Genomic DNA, 13,138 nt, shown 5'->3' on the forward strand with positions numbered 1-13,138 from the left:
ACCACAAATGTATGGAATACCAGACTTTAAATTTGGAAGGCCTCTTACAGCTTCAAACTTACTCAAGTTTTTTAAAGTCTTGAAATTCACGTGTCCAAGCTTTTGGTTCCATAGACTAAACTCATCAATCTTTGAGTTTCTACAAGCCAATTCCTCACCTAGTTGGCAGCAATTATCAACTGATTTTGTACCTGTCATAACACATCGATTAGCATTATCAAAAACTTCACAAGTATTCTTATCAAACTTCACATGTAAGTCATCATCACACAGTTGACTAATTGAAATTAAATTCGCATTAAGTCCTTCAACGTGCAACACATTATGAAGCTTTGGAAGCCCTTCCACATTGAGTGTTTCTTTGCCAACAATTCTTCCTTTTGCACCACCTCCATAGGTCACTCTACCACCATTTTGTTCAATGTAGTCCGTGAGGTGATCTTTCAAACCTGTCACGTGCCGAGAGCTTCCACTATCAAAGTACCAATTTCCTGCAGTGCTAGCTTTTAAGGAGGTATAAATAACAAAACTTTTAACATCAAACTTTTGTACCCAAAATTTCTTCACAATAGGTCCTTTTTTTCCAGTGTTGCGCTTGGTGTTGTGCAACACGGGAGGCAACACCTGCTTAGATTCCTACAAAATATAGTCATTCTTAAGCTTACGACAAAATGGTCTGATGTGACCAGGTTTGAGACAGTAATGACACACAAAAGGACGCTTCCATTTTTTTGACATTGTAATAGAAACAATCTTCTCCGGTATAGGTTTCTTACCTTGGGAAGCCACTGAAGGTTGGTTAGAAGTGTTACTGCTACCTTCCTTCACAAACACTGGTGATTTAGAAGATTCACCGATTTCAAACACACTATCTTTAAAACCAAGTCCAAACTTATCATCTTTACCCATATTCAAAAACGAATCAAGTTCGTTTGAACTTGAATTAAATCTGGCAAGAGTTGCTTTTGCTCTTTCAAGTTCCGAACTCAGCAGCCCTAATTCCAGATCTTTCTTGCTCATGAAAACCTCCAGCCTAGCCACAACTGCTTTCAATTTAGTATTCTATTTGGAGAGAGTTGTGTTCAACTGATTCCTCTTGATCCAATCACTGTACAACTCCTCATGGAATTTCTGTATACCTTTCAGAGTATATGCTTCAACTATATGTTCTTCATGATCACTGGAATTATCAAAGTTAGAAGCAACCAAACAAACAGATTTTTGAACTGTGTTGCGCCCAGGTGTTGCAACACCGGAGCCAACACCGAGTGGATTGATCTGAAAATTTTTCTTACCTTCCAGCAAAGTAGTAAAAGAAATAAGATCTACATGTTCAGTCTTTTCCTGTTCTTCCTCAGAATCATCATCACTCAGGAAAACATTCATACATTTTCGAAGTCGATTGGCACATTCATATGCATAATGTCCATATCCTTTACATTCCCTGCATTTAACATTATCAAAACTTTTACTTGAGGACTTAGTTTTACCTTCATACCTTTGACGTGGTCCTCGAGTAGTAGTTGGTTTCTGAGGCGTCTCCGAAGTAGGTAAACTATGGAATTTTGAAGGTTGTGCACTTTTCTCAATTTTCTTTTTTTCTTTCATCAACTTGAGGTAATCAGTAAATTTTTTTCAGATCAAGGCAATAGAGTCATCTTTGAGATCAGATCTGCTCACTTCCTGCTTCACTTCAGAGAAATCATTGTAAGTATCATTAAACACTTGAAAAGCAATAGACTTACCTTTGTGATCATCTTCTACTTCCATCTCCATCTCATATGTGCGTAGAGAACTGATTAATTCATTCAAACTCATTATAGATGTATCTTTAGATTCATATCTATAGCACAAACTTTGGTGTGAAACATTTTTGGGAGAGAGTGAAGTACTTTGGACACAAGTATCTCGTTCGAAATAGGATCACCAAGGACAGATGCTTCATTAGCAAGGCTCTTCGATCTAGTATTTTATTCCATGATGGTCTCACTTTCCTCCATTCTCAATTTCTCAAATTTTGAAGTTAGGAGACGCATCATTGTCTTTTTAACACTTGTCGAGCCTTCACAGTGAGTTTGAAGTTTATCCCAAGCATACCTAGCACAAGTACAAGTATCAATTAGATTAAACATATTCATATCCACAGAAGTAAAAATAGAATTAATGGCTTTTGCATTATAATTAGACAAAGTGATCTCATCGACTGTCCATTGTGCTCTTGCCAAGCCTTGGAATCAATTGATTGTATATATATACTCATCTTCAGTTTTCATGGGCCGTAATTTGTTCCATCCATGATTGGTGGACTAATTGCAACATTCGTGTACGGAGTATCCATAACAAACCTGTAACAAAAACCAGGAAATCACATAGTAAAGTCAAGTGGTGGCTCTGAAGCCACGTGAAAGAAACGTTGTACGTGGTTTGTTATGTGAAAACAGGCAGTGTTGTACTTGGTGTTGTAGCACCAACGACAACACAGTGCAGCGGAAATTTAAAGCGTAAATAAAACACAAGTAAATAATTTTGCACGAGTATAAAAACTCGTGCAGGTGCCTTAGGGAAAAATATCAATAGAAAACGTAAGATCAGTCTTACAAAGCAATTCTAGTGATTTTATGAAAAATCAATATATCTTAAATTTCTCAACAAGTTGAGAAATCAAACTTGCATCCTAAATTTATCAGAGTAAAACATAAATAGATGCAACTCCCGTAGCCTAAATTTGAAGAGAGACAAAATAAATTCAACAACACAGGTTCAACAGTGTTGTCTTCGATGTCTTCAACACTAACGACAGCAAAAACGAAGGTTGCAAAACCTTGCTTCAGAAATCTTCAATTCTTCAACCGAATTCTTCAGTCGATGCGCAGGGAATTGTACGTCTGAAGTCTTATGTTTTCTTGTGCGTGAAATCTCCTTTTATAAATTGAAATCCAAGACTTGGAAGATTTCCTTAAATAGAATCCTACAATAATAAGAAAACATGTTTAAGTAGGAATAAAACTCTATCAAATATACCAAATCATATCTTGATAATATCGAATATTAATATATCTCATAAATACCTTATCAAGACATAAATTAATTATGACAAATATATTTAATAAGATATTCAAAATATACGCATGATATTTGCCAATTTATTGTAACTTGTCTAGAAAGAAAAATTAAATATAATTTAATAATTAGGACCGAGAATATCAAGGAATTAAAATTTCTTTCAAATTTTATATTATAATTACTAGATTAGCAGTGTGCACTGCATATGGCCTCGAGCCGCCCACGTGCTTGGTGATAACAGTACGTGGGCCTTCAGACTCGATACGTCTGTTATTCTCGTAGTTATGAGATAATTTTTTCAATGGTTCGGACGCCCAGTGTGCAAGATAGCCCGCCCAGATATCTTGGTCTACAGTCTGGGGCACATTACCATGAGTCATTCATTCATATAATGTGCAGCGGTAGACCTGAGCACACATTGTGTCCCAAGTTTTCCTGATCACTTTATCATGCCTATATCTCATCTGTACTCGGCCTGCAATTTTGTAAAAAATAAAATAAACAAAATATAAGTATCGTGTTTGAAAATTATGAAACAATATAAATAAAATTACATACTGCGAACTGCTCGAAGTACCAATCACGCTGAGCATCCGTGATGTACTGCCAGGAGTAGCCGCTAGGACAAAGCTGCTGCTTGAATTTCTGTTTCATAAAACCAGAAATCCCGTTCTTCGGGGGAAGATATCTGTACATTCAAAATAAATGAATAATTCATATGATATGGTGAATTGATTAAATATTAATTTGCTAATATTAATGATCTGTGAACTTACCCTCCGTACTCTGTCCAGATAAAAATCCGATGATTATCCTAGGTATTAGAACCCGAACCCGATGCCATACTGTATTAAATAATACCGTAGCAGTTACCGACAGTACTACACTTTTCTTTATTTTTTTACTTTCGGAAAAAGTTTAAAATTCAAAGAAATATAAATACTTTTTTTAAGCTGCAAATATTAATACGAATTAATACTCTTAAGATTAAAAAATTATGGATATTAATTTATAATTACCCAATACAAATTTCATATTCTTTCAAATTATTACTATTGTCATCGTTATAATTATAACTATCATTATTTCAAAAAGAAAAAAGATTTATAACTATCAAAATTATTACTATTATAATTATCGTGATTATTATTATGATTAACATCATTATCAACATTATGATTATAATGACTGTTATTTAGCAGTCTAAAATTCGAAATAATACTAAAAATTCGAAATAATTCTTGAAAAATTGAAATATACCTAAAAATTCAAAATAATACCTGAAAAAATATGAAATATTACCTAAAAATTTTATATAATAACAAGAAATTTGAAGTAATACCTAAAAAAATCTGAAATAATACCTAATAATTTTAAATAATTCGAATAATACCTACAAAAATCTCAAAATTAATCAATATCTCCAATTGGCTCAAATATTGTACCTAAAACCAACAATAAACAAAAATTAATTCAACATTTTCAAACTACTGTAAAAAGCACAAAACCGAAACCCTAAATTCGAATTTTACCCTGAACGACTCCACACAACCACGAAACGATCGGTCGGCGGTCGGCTACGGCGGTGCAGGTGTTTGCGATTGGAGGGTGGGTAGGGGTGCGTGGATTTCATCTCCAAAATTGGGCAAATTGGTATTGAATGAAAGCCCGAGACGTGAGGAATTGAAATCTACAAATTGGGTGAAGAATGGGTGGCCAACGGCGGAGAAAAGAGGGGGGAAAAAAACTGATCAGGAAAAAAATGAGAAGGAAGAAAGCCGTCGATAAGAGAGAAAAGACTTTATTTCCGACGGTTTATATAAAAGCGTCGCAGTTTGCGAGGCTTTTATTATAACCATCGGAAATTTAATGCGACGATTTATAAACAAGAGTCAAAAATTCCGATGCTTTTACATAAAACAGTCGCATTTAATATTATAATTTTTCTATATATTAATATTTTCACTAACGGTCAATAGATATATCTCAATTATTGATATGCTTCAGTAAAATGCTAAGTAATAAATGTCCAAATATTGATATATACACATGATTATGAATTGAAAAAACAGCATTGCGATAATAAATCACAATAAATTTTTAAAAATACGATCCACTAATAAAAAAAATATTGATTGAGAATAGTACTAGTTAATGCTCTACTACTAATCACTGGTTGGATATTGGTTGTTTGTTCTCTCATCTTAAGATTTCTGCACATCGTCTGTATCACTATTTTGTGTTCTCACATCAATGTCGTTGTCATACATCACTGTGACATCGACGAGATTCTGGGAGTTCATCAAAAATTGTGTCTCCAACCCATGAGTTTGGATTTTGTGGTTTTGAAACGCATTGTTTGCGTTATCATCGACATGGTCCGCAACACCTCTGCTCTGTGGAATATAATCACGTTGTCTAAGTCCACTGACGAATACCCATTTTGAAGTCGATCTCCTCGTCATGGAATATGTTAAGTACACAACCTGTGAAACTTGGATACAAAACACGAACGGTTTGTAATACCGTAGGCTTCTCTTTCGATTTACCTCGACTATTTTGTACTTCGCATGTACACGAGTGACCAATATCGGATGCAGATCAAACCACGTAAACTTGAAAAATACTGTCTTATTATTTGCGTCACCGGAGTACATTACCTCAATGATTTCGTCTACGGTACCATAAAAATCCGTCGACATCCCATCACAAGCCAAACCTCAAACATGGACACCTAATGTAGTGACCCATACCGGATCCGCTACCTAATAAGAGATAAGAGCATAATTAAGCATGCATTAAATAAAATTGCTGCGGAAGACTTAAATACAAGAAGACCGGCAGAATACAACCGGCTAAACAAACTCGATTATACAACCCAATCGAATTACTTAAAATAAACCTACAACTAATCTTGTTGTCTTCAAGGGCTACTGGCCTCTCCAAGCTCCTGGTGCTCAATCCCGCACCTAAACCTGCCCGTCGAATGGGGTGTCCAGATACACAAAAGAGACTGGACGTGAGCGCTAAGCTCAATACGAAAGCACGGATAAACATACAAATATGATGCATGCAAATGACAGGGTATTCATATCTGGGATAACTGTATACAAAAATGCTCAGACTGGCGCCTGGAGTATGAGCTCGTCACATCGGGGTAGCTAACCACTGTGTGCGACCACTCACTCCCGAATCTCGGATGCGGACCACGGAGTCCTCTAGGTATCAGTACCTAAGGGTACTCGATATCAAACGTCCAAACAGGTCTGAGTAACCCTAACTAGCTCATTTCAAAAGAGGTACAGGCGTACAGGCACAAGATGATATGTACATGCCATATATCAATAACAATAACATGCAAACACATAAATGTAACACATAAGCATGCATATCTGCTGGCAATCTCAGTCAGTACTTACGTACCTTTCTACAATGCAAATACCCATGCATCATTCATTAAGCTCTAAAAGCCTTAACTAAGCTATTGCATACTCCTAAATAATTTAAGGAGACTATAAATATTGCGTCCGTCGTCAGCCCACTGATGGCGACTATCCCGCAACTAGGGGCACACCCCTGCTGCAGCTCCACAACCTCGAGCACTGCTTCGCTACACGAGCACTGCTCCGCTACTATGTCAGACATTGTCTGACTATACTATAATATTTTTCCCTACTCCAACTCTAAAATAAGAGTACTCAAAGCCCTAAAATAGAGCCACGTGGGAGAAGGAGAGGAACTCGGAATTCGCACCAAATGAGGAGCTCAGACCTCATATTTATAGAGTACGTTCGGATCGTCTGATCCTGACTTCGGATTGTCCGAAATGCTTCGGGCCGTCCGATCGCCTCATCGGATCGTCCGATCTCCGCCACGAGTCCAACCAATTGCATGCAACCATACACCTGTCCAATACAATGTTCGGGTCGTCCGAACTGGCTCTTCGGATCGTCCGAACATCTTTCCGATGATGTCACCAATGACGTATTATTTTGGGACAGCTGGCCGCACGAGTTCGGATCGTCCGAACCCATTTCGGACCGTCCGAAGTCTTCAGAGCCTCCAAAGCCTGGCTCCGTCAATGTTCGGATCCTCCGAACTCAAGTTCGGAGCGCCCGAACCTGCCAAACCATACCACCATTTTTGAGTGTCCTGGATCCATTTCTGGACTCCGTTAATCCATTTGAAATTTCCTTAATCATGTTTTACTTAATCCGAACATGATCCTTTAATTAATTACTCATTAATTGTTAGTTTTGGATACGGGCTACTACATTCTCCCCCCCTCCCCCCTTTTGAAAGATTTTGTCCTCGAAATCTAGGGTAAACCCCGAGAACGTAACATAGACCACTTGCCCAATTCACCAATAGTTCCAGTTCGAAACATCTGGTCGAATAACCTTGACAACCCCAAACCTCGCTAACCTGTAGGGTCTGTTCAATCACATCAAAACATATACTCGGTTTAGAATCCGCACTGATTCCAAATCTTAGCGATGACACTCCTGTTAAGATCGTAACTAGTTCTCAGCTATCTCTAGACACGCATGAATTCCATCGCTGCCCAACGAGAAAAACAAGATACAACACATTGTATCTTACTGGTCTAACGATAACGTCGCATCCCTCGATGTTATCGCAATTCGCTAAACAATCGATCCAGATTCAACTCTATCCATCTGAAATCCTAAGACTAATTGCGATCAACCTTGATCCAAATCTCGCTATCGTAGATAGCATCTACTTGATCACATTAGTCATTATGTCATGAATAACAACCAAATCCTGACAATTCCTGGCATCATAGTACGTACTTTCAGAACTTACCCTGTCTAATGCTGACGGATGTTCCCAAGCACACCAACTAAGTAAAAAGATGACAAAATCTCTGTCTACTAACCCCAATTGTGACAAAATCATTGTACACAATTTCTTGTCTTAATGCACTCTTCAAGGTCATCGCCTCGGAATATACTACCAACCTGCTGAAACTCTCGGATGGACTAACACCGTCCTCAGCATTAGTAGTCTAAATCGAACGCTTACCTCCATCTCGTCACTAGAGATAGTATCGATGAAAACAATTTCAGTTATCTTATCCTAGATAACGAAAAACCCTTGACTCGCTAACTGAAATAACCAACATGGTTCACCTTGATCCCACACAGAATCTATCAATACTAGCGGCAATCCCGCTATCCCAACCTCTCAACGACACCGCATAGCAGAACGGACTGGGATATTAGCGACAATACTGATGCCAGACTTAGAAACACAAGTCTCAGCTGTTGTCTCATCCCATGAAGCAACTAATGCTAACCTGCAATTGCTCGTTGAAGTCCATAAGCACTTGTCGAATAGTCCCTCAAGAATAACTCTTGAGAACTATGCTGGAAGCATCCAAGCAAAACACCTCGACTAACAGTACCCAAAATTTTGTCCGCTGACAATCCTGGGACAATCACTAAATCGTATTTCCGCAAACTGGATCACTCGTTGCTAACACCAAGCTAGGCTCAGATCAAAATCCGTCCATGGTAATCTCAGCAACAATATCAACAAACTATGATCACACGAGTCAACCTAAGACCACTTTCGTGATCTGCAGAATCCAAAAGTCCCAATTTCGGCATTCCTGGGGATTCCTAATGACTGAAGAATTCCCTAAATGCACTTTAATCGCTGAATCTAAGCATACCATATTTCTAGTACTATCCCAAGTACTTCCTGATTCACTATATCCCAATCTGCACCATTTGGAATAATCTGATTGATCAAGTTGATCTACTGTGGCTCTCGTTCCTGTTGTAGAACGCGGCGATCAGATCAATCAGAATTGATACCCGGTGCAGCGGAAGTTTAAAAATTTTATATGGAACGATTCCATAATGGGTATCAACCTTACGATTAAATTGTGTGTGTAAAAATTAAATAACAATTATAAAATTTTTACCTTTAATCTCGAATCGAGATTTTGGACACCAACAGATTTCTCTGCTCTCGTTGTATATCCCTGGAACTGATGTACGAACTGTTCTTCAATCAGGTCCACGAACGGATATTTAATCCCTCTGATAGATTGCACTAGAAAATCTATCAGAAGTTTCTACGAAGAGATTAACGAATTTGATCCGTTAAACCAGACTGTAATTCAAAATCACAGGCTGGATTTTCTTTCGAGCAAAGGGAGAGGGGGCGGCCACCTTTTAGAAAATTAACTAGGGTTTTCGAAAATTCTTGTGACCTGTTGTGTGTCATTTCTATACTGCAATAACTTATTTATAATGTAGGCCGCTAACAGCTTAGGGCCCATTAGTCATAAGTTCAAGCCCGACAAGCAAAGCCCGCATGTTCAGAAATTAATATAAAATTCATCATGACTCCGATTGATAAACCGATTTCACCAATGTGCACAGAAACCATTTCTGCACATTTTAAAGTCAAGATAAATTTTTCTGAATCCGAATTCAGTGGTTTCCAAAAATGCTCATCCCTATGTCATTTTAGGAAATCTTACTCCTCAACTCTTAAATAAGAAGTCCAACTTCTTTGTTCATTAAATTTAACTCTTTAAATTTAACTATCTCAACGGGGATTAAAAATCCATTACACTGTGTGACCCTCAATGGTTCAGGGATACAGCTAGCCGTGGGCTCACAACTCCTTGTGACTCGGAACAACAATTTCCGACTTGCCCATCGAATCATGGTATGAGCGCCTAGCAACATCGCCCCATAATTCCCTAGGTATCACTGATAGTGCCTACAAGAACCAATAGATTTTGGTTAGCGTACAGTACGGTCCCTTCATCCATATATCCCGATCGAATCAACAACCATTGGTATATCGAGAGTCGCTCGAGATTCGATAACTATACAATGCATCTTGAAGATCAAATATTGACATCGCATGTACTACTAAGAAACCATTTCTTAAATCACATCATGTACTCTGGCCAGAGATTCGTCACACTAATATCTCCTCAGATCGCATAGGATATCCACACTCGCAAGTATGTGGTGAATCCTTGACAACAAAGCATCGACTCCTATATGTGTTGTAACTGTACCCAATCTCGACACCTGATGACCCCAATAGAGTCGGTAAATGAGTCAAAGCACAGTACTAGCATATAGAGTCTCAATGATGTTTCAAGTAGTAAGGACTAATGGTGTACAACCAAAACCGCGGACTATATCCAATCGATAAGTGATAACCACTTGGAAAGTCCGGATAGGGTAGTTCGATCATTCATCATATGAATATCCATTTGCATGCTTCGAACATCTCTATGTTCCTTACCAATGAAACGTGGTACTCTGCATCGCAAATGCTAGTCTCAAACTCGAGCGATCCTTATCCTTATTATCGGACGGCTCAATCGACTAGGAACAGTTTAGAATATACAGTGACTATAAGATGTGTTTCATGATAGACATCCCCATGTTCTACCACATCTTACATACACTATAGTATATTCAAGGTCTTTATCAAAACAACAATAGTATATCACAATATAACAATATGAAGAAAGATAAAGTCATTGCCATTAATAAAAGTGTAAATTATATTAAACAAAAGATTGTTTATACAAAGAGTCATCAAAACCCTTAGCCACAAGTTGGCTCACCGGGCACACACTCTTTCAATCTCCCACTTGCCCTATAGCCAACTAGTCATACTACGTAGACCCATTGTTTCGCGATGTTTGTCAAATAATGGTCCTGGCAAGGGCTTAGTAAGTGGATCAGCGATATTGTCTGCAGAGGCCACTCTTTCGACAGTGATGTCTCCTCTTTCCATAATCTCCCGGATGATGTGGTATTTCCTCAGTACGTGTTTGGATCTTTGATGAGACCTTGGTTCCTTTGCCTGAGCAACGGCACCCGTGTTGTCACAGTACACCGGGACTGGACCAACAACTTCAGAAATAAAGCCCAACTCTTGGACGAAATTCCTCATCCAAACGGCCTCTTTAGCAGCAGCTGATGCTGCAATGTATTCTGCCTCAGTGGTGGAATCCGCTGTGGTGTCCTGCTTGGAACTCTTCCAAGAGACAGCACCGCCATTGAGCATGAACACAAATCCAGAGGTTGACTTCGAGTCATCCACGTCACTTTGGAAGCTAGAGTCGGTATAGCCTTCCAATTTTAGTTCTCTTCCTCCATATACCATGAACATATTCTTAGTCCTTCGTAAGTACTTAAGAATGTCCTTCACGGCTTTCCAATGCATTTGACCGTGATTAGCTTGATATCTGCTCGTGACACTCAGAGCAAATGCTACATCCGGTCTGGTAGATATCATCCCATACATGATACTACCTATGGCTGACGCATATGGTACATGTGTCATTTTCTCTATCTCTTCATCCGTCTTGGGACACATAGACTTGGATAGAGAAACTCCATGACACATGGGTAGATGTCCTCTCTTGGACCTATCCATTGAAAACCTTTTCAATATGGTGTCGATGTAGGTTGATTGAGTGAGTCCTATCATTCTCTTAGATATATCTCTATAGATCTGTATCCCTAGAATATAGGATGCCTCACCCAAATCCTTCATCGAGAATCTACCTGATAACCATATCTTTGTTGACTGCAACATCCCTACGTCATTCCCAATGAGTAGGATGTCATCAACATAAAGTACTAAGAATGTCACAGCATCCTTAACTACTTTCTTGTACACGCATGGTTCCTCCGGGTTCTTGATGAAACCAAAATTCTTTATTGTTTCATCAAATTTCTGGTTCCAACTTCTTGATGCTTGTTTTAGACCATAAATTGATCTCTGAAGCTTGCATACCTTATGCTCGCTTCCCATGGATGTGTACCCCTCAGGCTGCTTCATATAGATTTCTTCCTTAATGTCTCCATTAAGAAAAGCAGTCTTCACATCCATTTGCCATATCTCATAGTCATACCAAGCAGCTATGGCAATAAGGATTCTTATGGACTTGAACATTGCAACTGGTGAAAAGGTTTCATCATAGTCAACTCCTTGTCTTTGAGTATAACCTTTCGCCACCAATCGCGCCTTGTAGGTCAATACCTTACCATCAGGCCCAAGCTTTCTCTTGTAGATCCATTTAAACCCTATTGGAACAATTCCATCGGGAGGATCTACTAAAGACCAAACTTGGTTTGTATGCATCGAATCTATTTCCGACTGCATAGCTTCAAGCCATAAATTTGAATCCGCATCAGAAATTGCTTCCTTGAAGTTTCTTGGATCACATCCAACATCGGGTTCATCTTGATCCCCTTCAAGAAGAAGACCATATCGAATAGGAGGTCTAGAAGTCCTCTCGGATCTTCTAGGTATAGGCGTGTCCAGCAATGGTTCCTGAGGTGTAGGATCGTTATTTTGTATTTCGGGTTCTTCTCGAATTTCTTCGAGTTTCATCATCTCGCCTTTCTTATCCAATAAGAACTCCTTCTCCAAGAAGGTGGCATTCCTTGAAACAAACACCTTTGTTTCAGCAGGATAATAGAAATAATATCCGATTGAATTCTTCGGATACCCTACAAAATAACATAAGCTGGATCGACTATCCAACTTATCTCCCACTGTCCGCTTCACGTAAGCAGGACATCCCCAAATCCTCAAGTACGAATACTTAGGAGCTTTGTCATTCCATAACTCGTATGGTGTTTTGTCCACTGCTTTAGTGTGGACGTTGTTCAACAAAAATTCCGCCGTTTCAAGCGCATAGCCCCAAAACGAAGGTGGAAGCTCAGTGAAGCTCATCATGGACCGAACCATGTCCAACAAAGTTTGATTACGACGCTCCGATACACCATTAAGCTGTGGTGTCATAGGAGGAGTCCACTGAGAGAGAATCCCATTCTCTTTTAGATAGTCCAAAAACTCTGTACTCAAGTATTCTCCACCTCGATCCGATCGAAGTGCTTTAATACTTTTACCTAGCTTGTTTTCTACTTCATCCTTGAATTCTTTGAACTTTTCAAATGCTTCAGACTTATATTTCATTAAATATAAATACCCATACCTTGAATAATCATCAGTAAAGGTAATGAAGTAGGTGTGGCCATATTGAGTCCCAACT

The 13,138-nt window shown here is 38.7% G+C and overlaps 1 long non-coding RNA gene across 2 annotated transcripts; it reads right to left on the bottom strand.

The window, feature by feature from the left end:
- Positions 1–2,566: 2,566 nt before the first annotated feature.
- On the bottom strand, positions 2,567–4,885 carry LOC140884983 (uncharacterized). Of its 2 annotated transcripts, XR_012150782.1 has the most exons (6): positions 4,596–4,885; positions 4,457–4,508; positions 3,840–3,908; positions 3,622–3,751; positions 3,434–3,538; positions 2,567–2,968 (listed from the first exon to the last, which is right to left on the bottom strand). It is a non-coding gene; the product is annotated as an uncharacterized lncRNA (long non-coding RNA). The 2 variants fall into 2 exon arrangements; XR_012150780.1 differs by having other exon boundaries at positions 2,567–3,538.
- Between the last annotated feature and the right edge of the window lie 8,253 nt (positions 4,886–13,138).

The sequence above is a fragment of the Henckelia pumila genome, chromosome 2 (genome assembly GCF_033568475.1).
Source record: "Henckelia pumila isolate YLH828 chromosome 2, ASM3356847v2, whole genome shotgun sequence".
Classification (NCBI taxonomy): Eukaryota; Viridiplantae; Streptophyta; class Magnoliopsida; order Lamiales; family Gesneriaceae; genus Henckelia; species Henckelia pumila.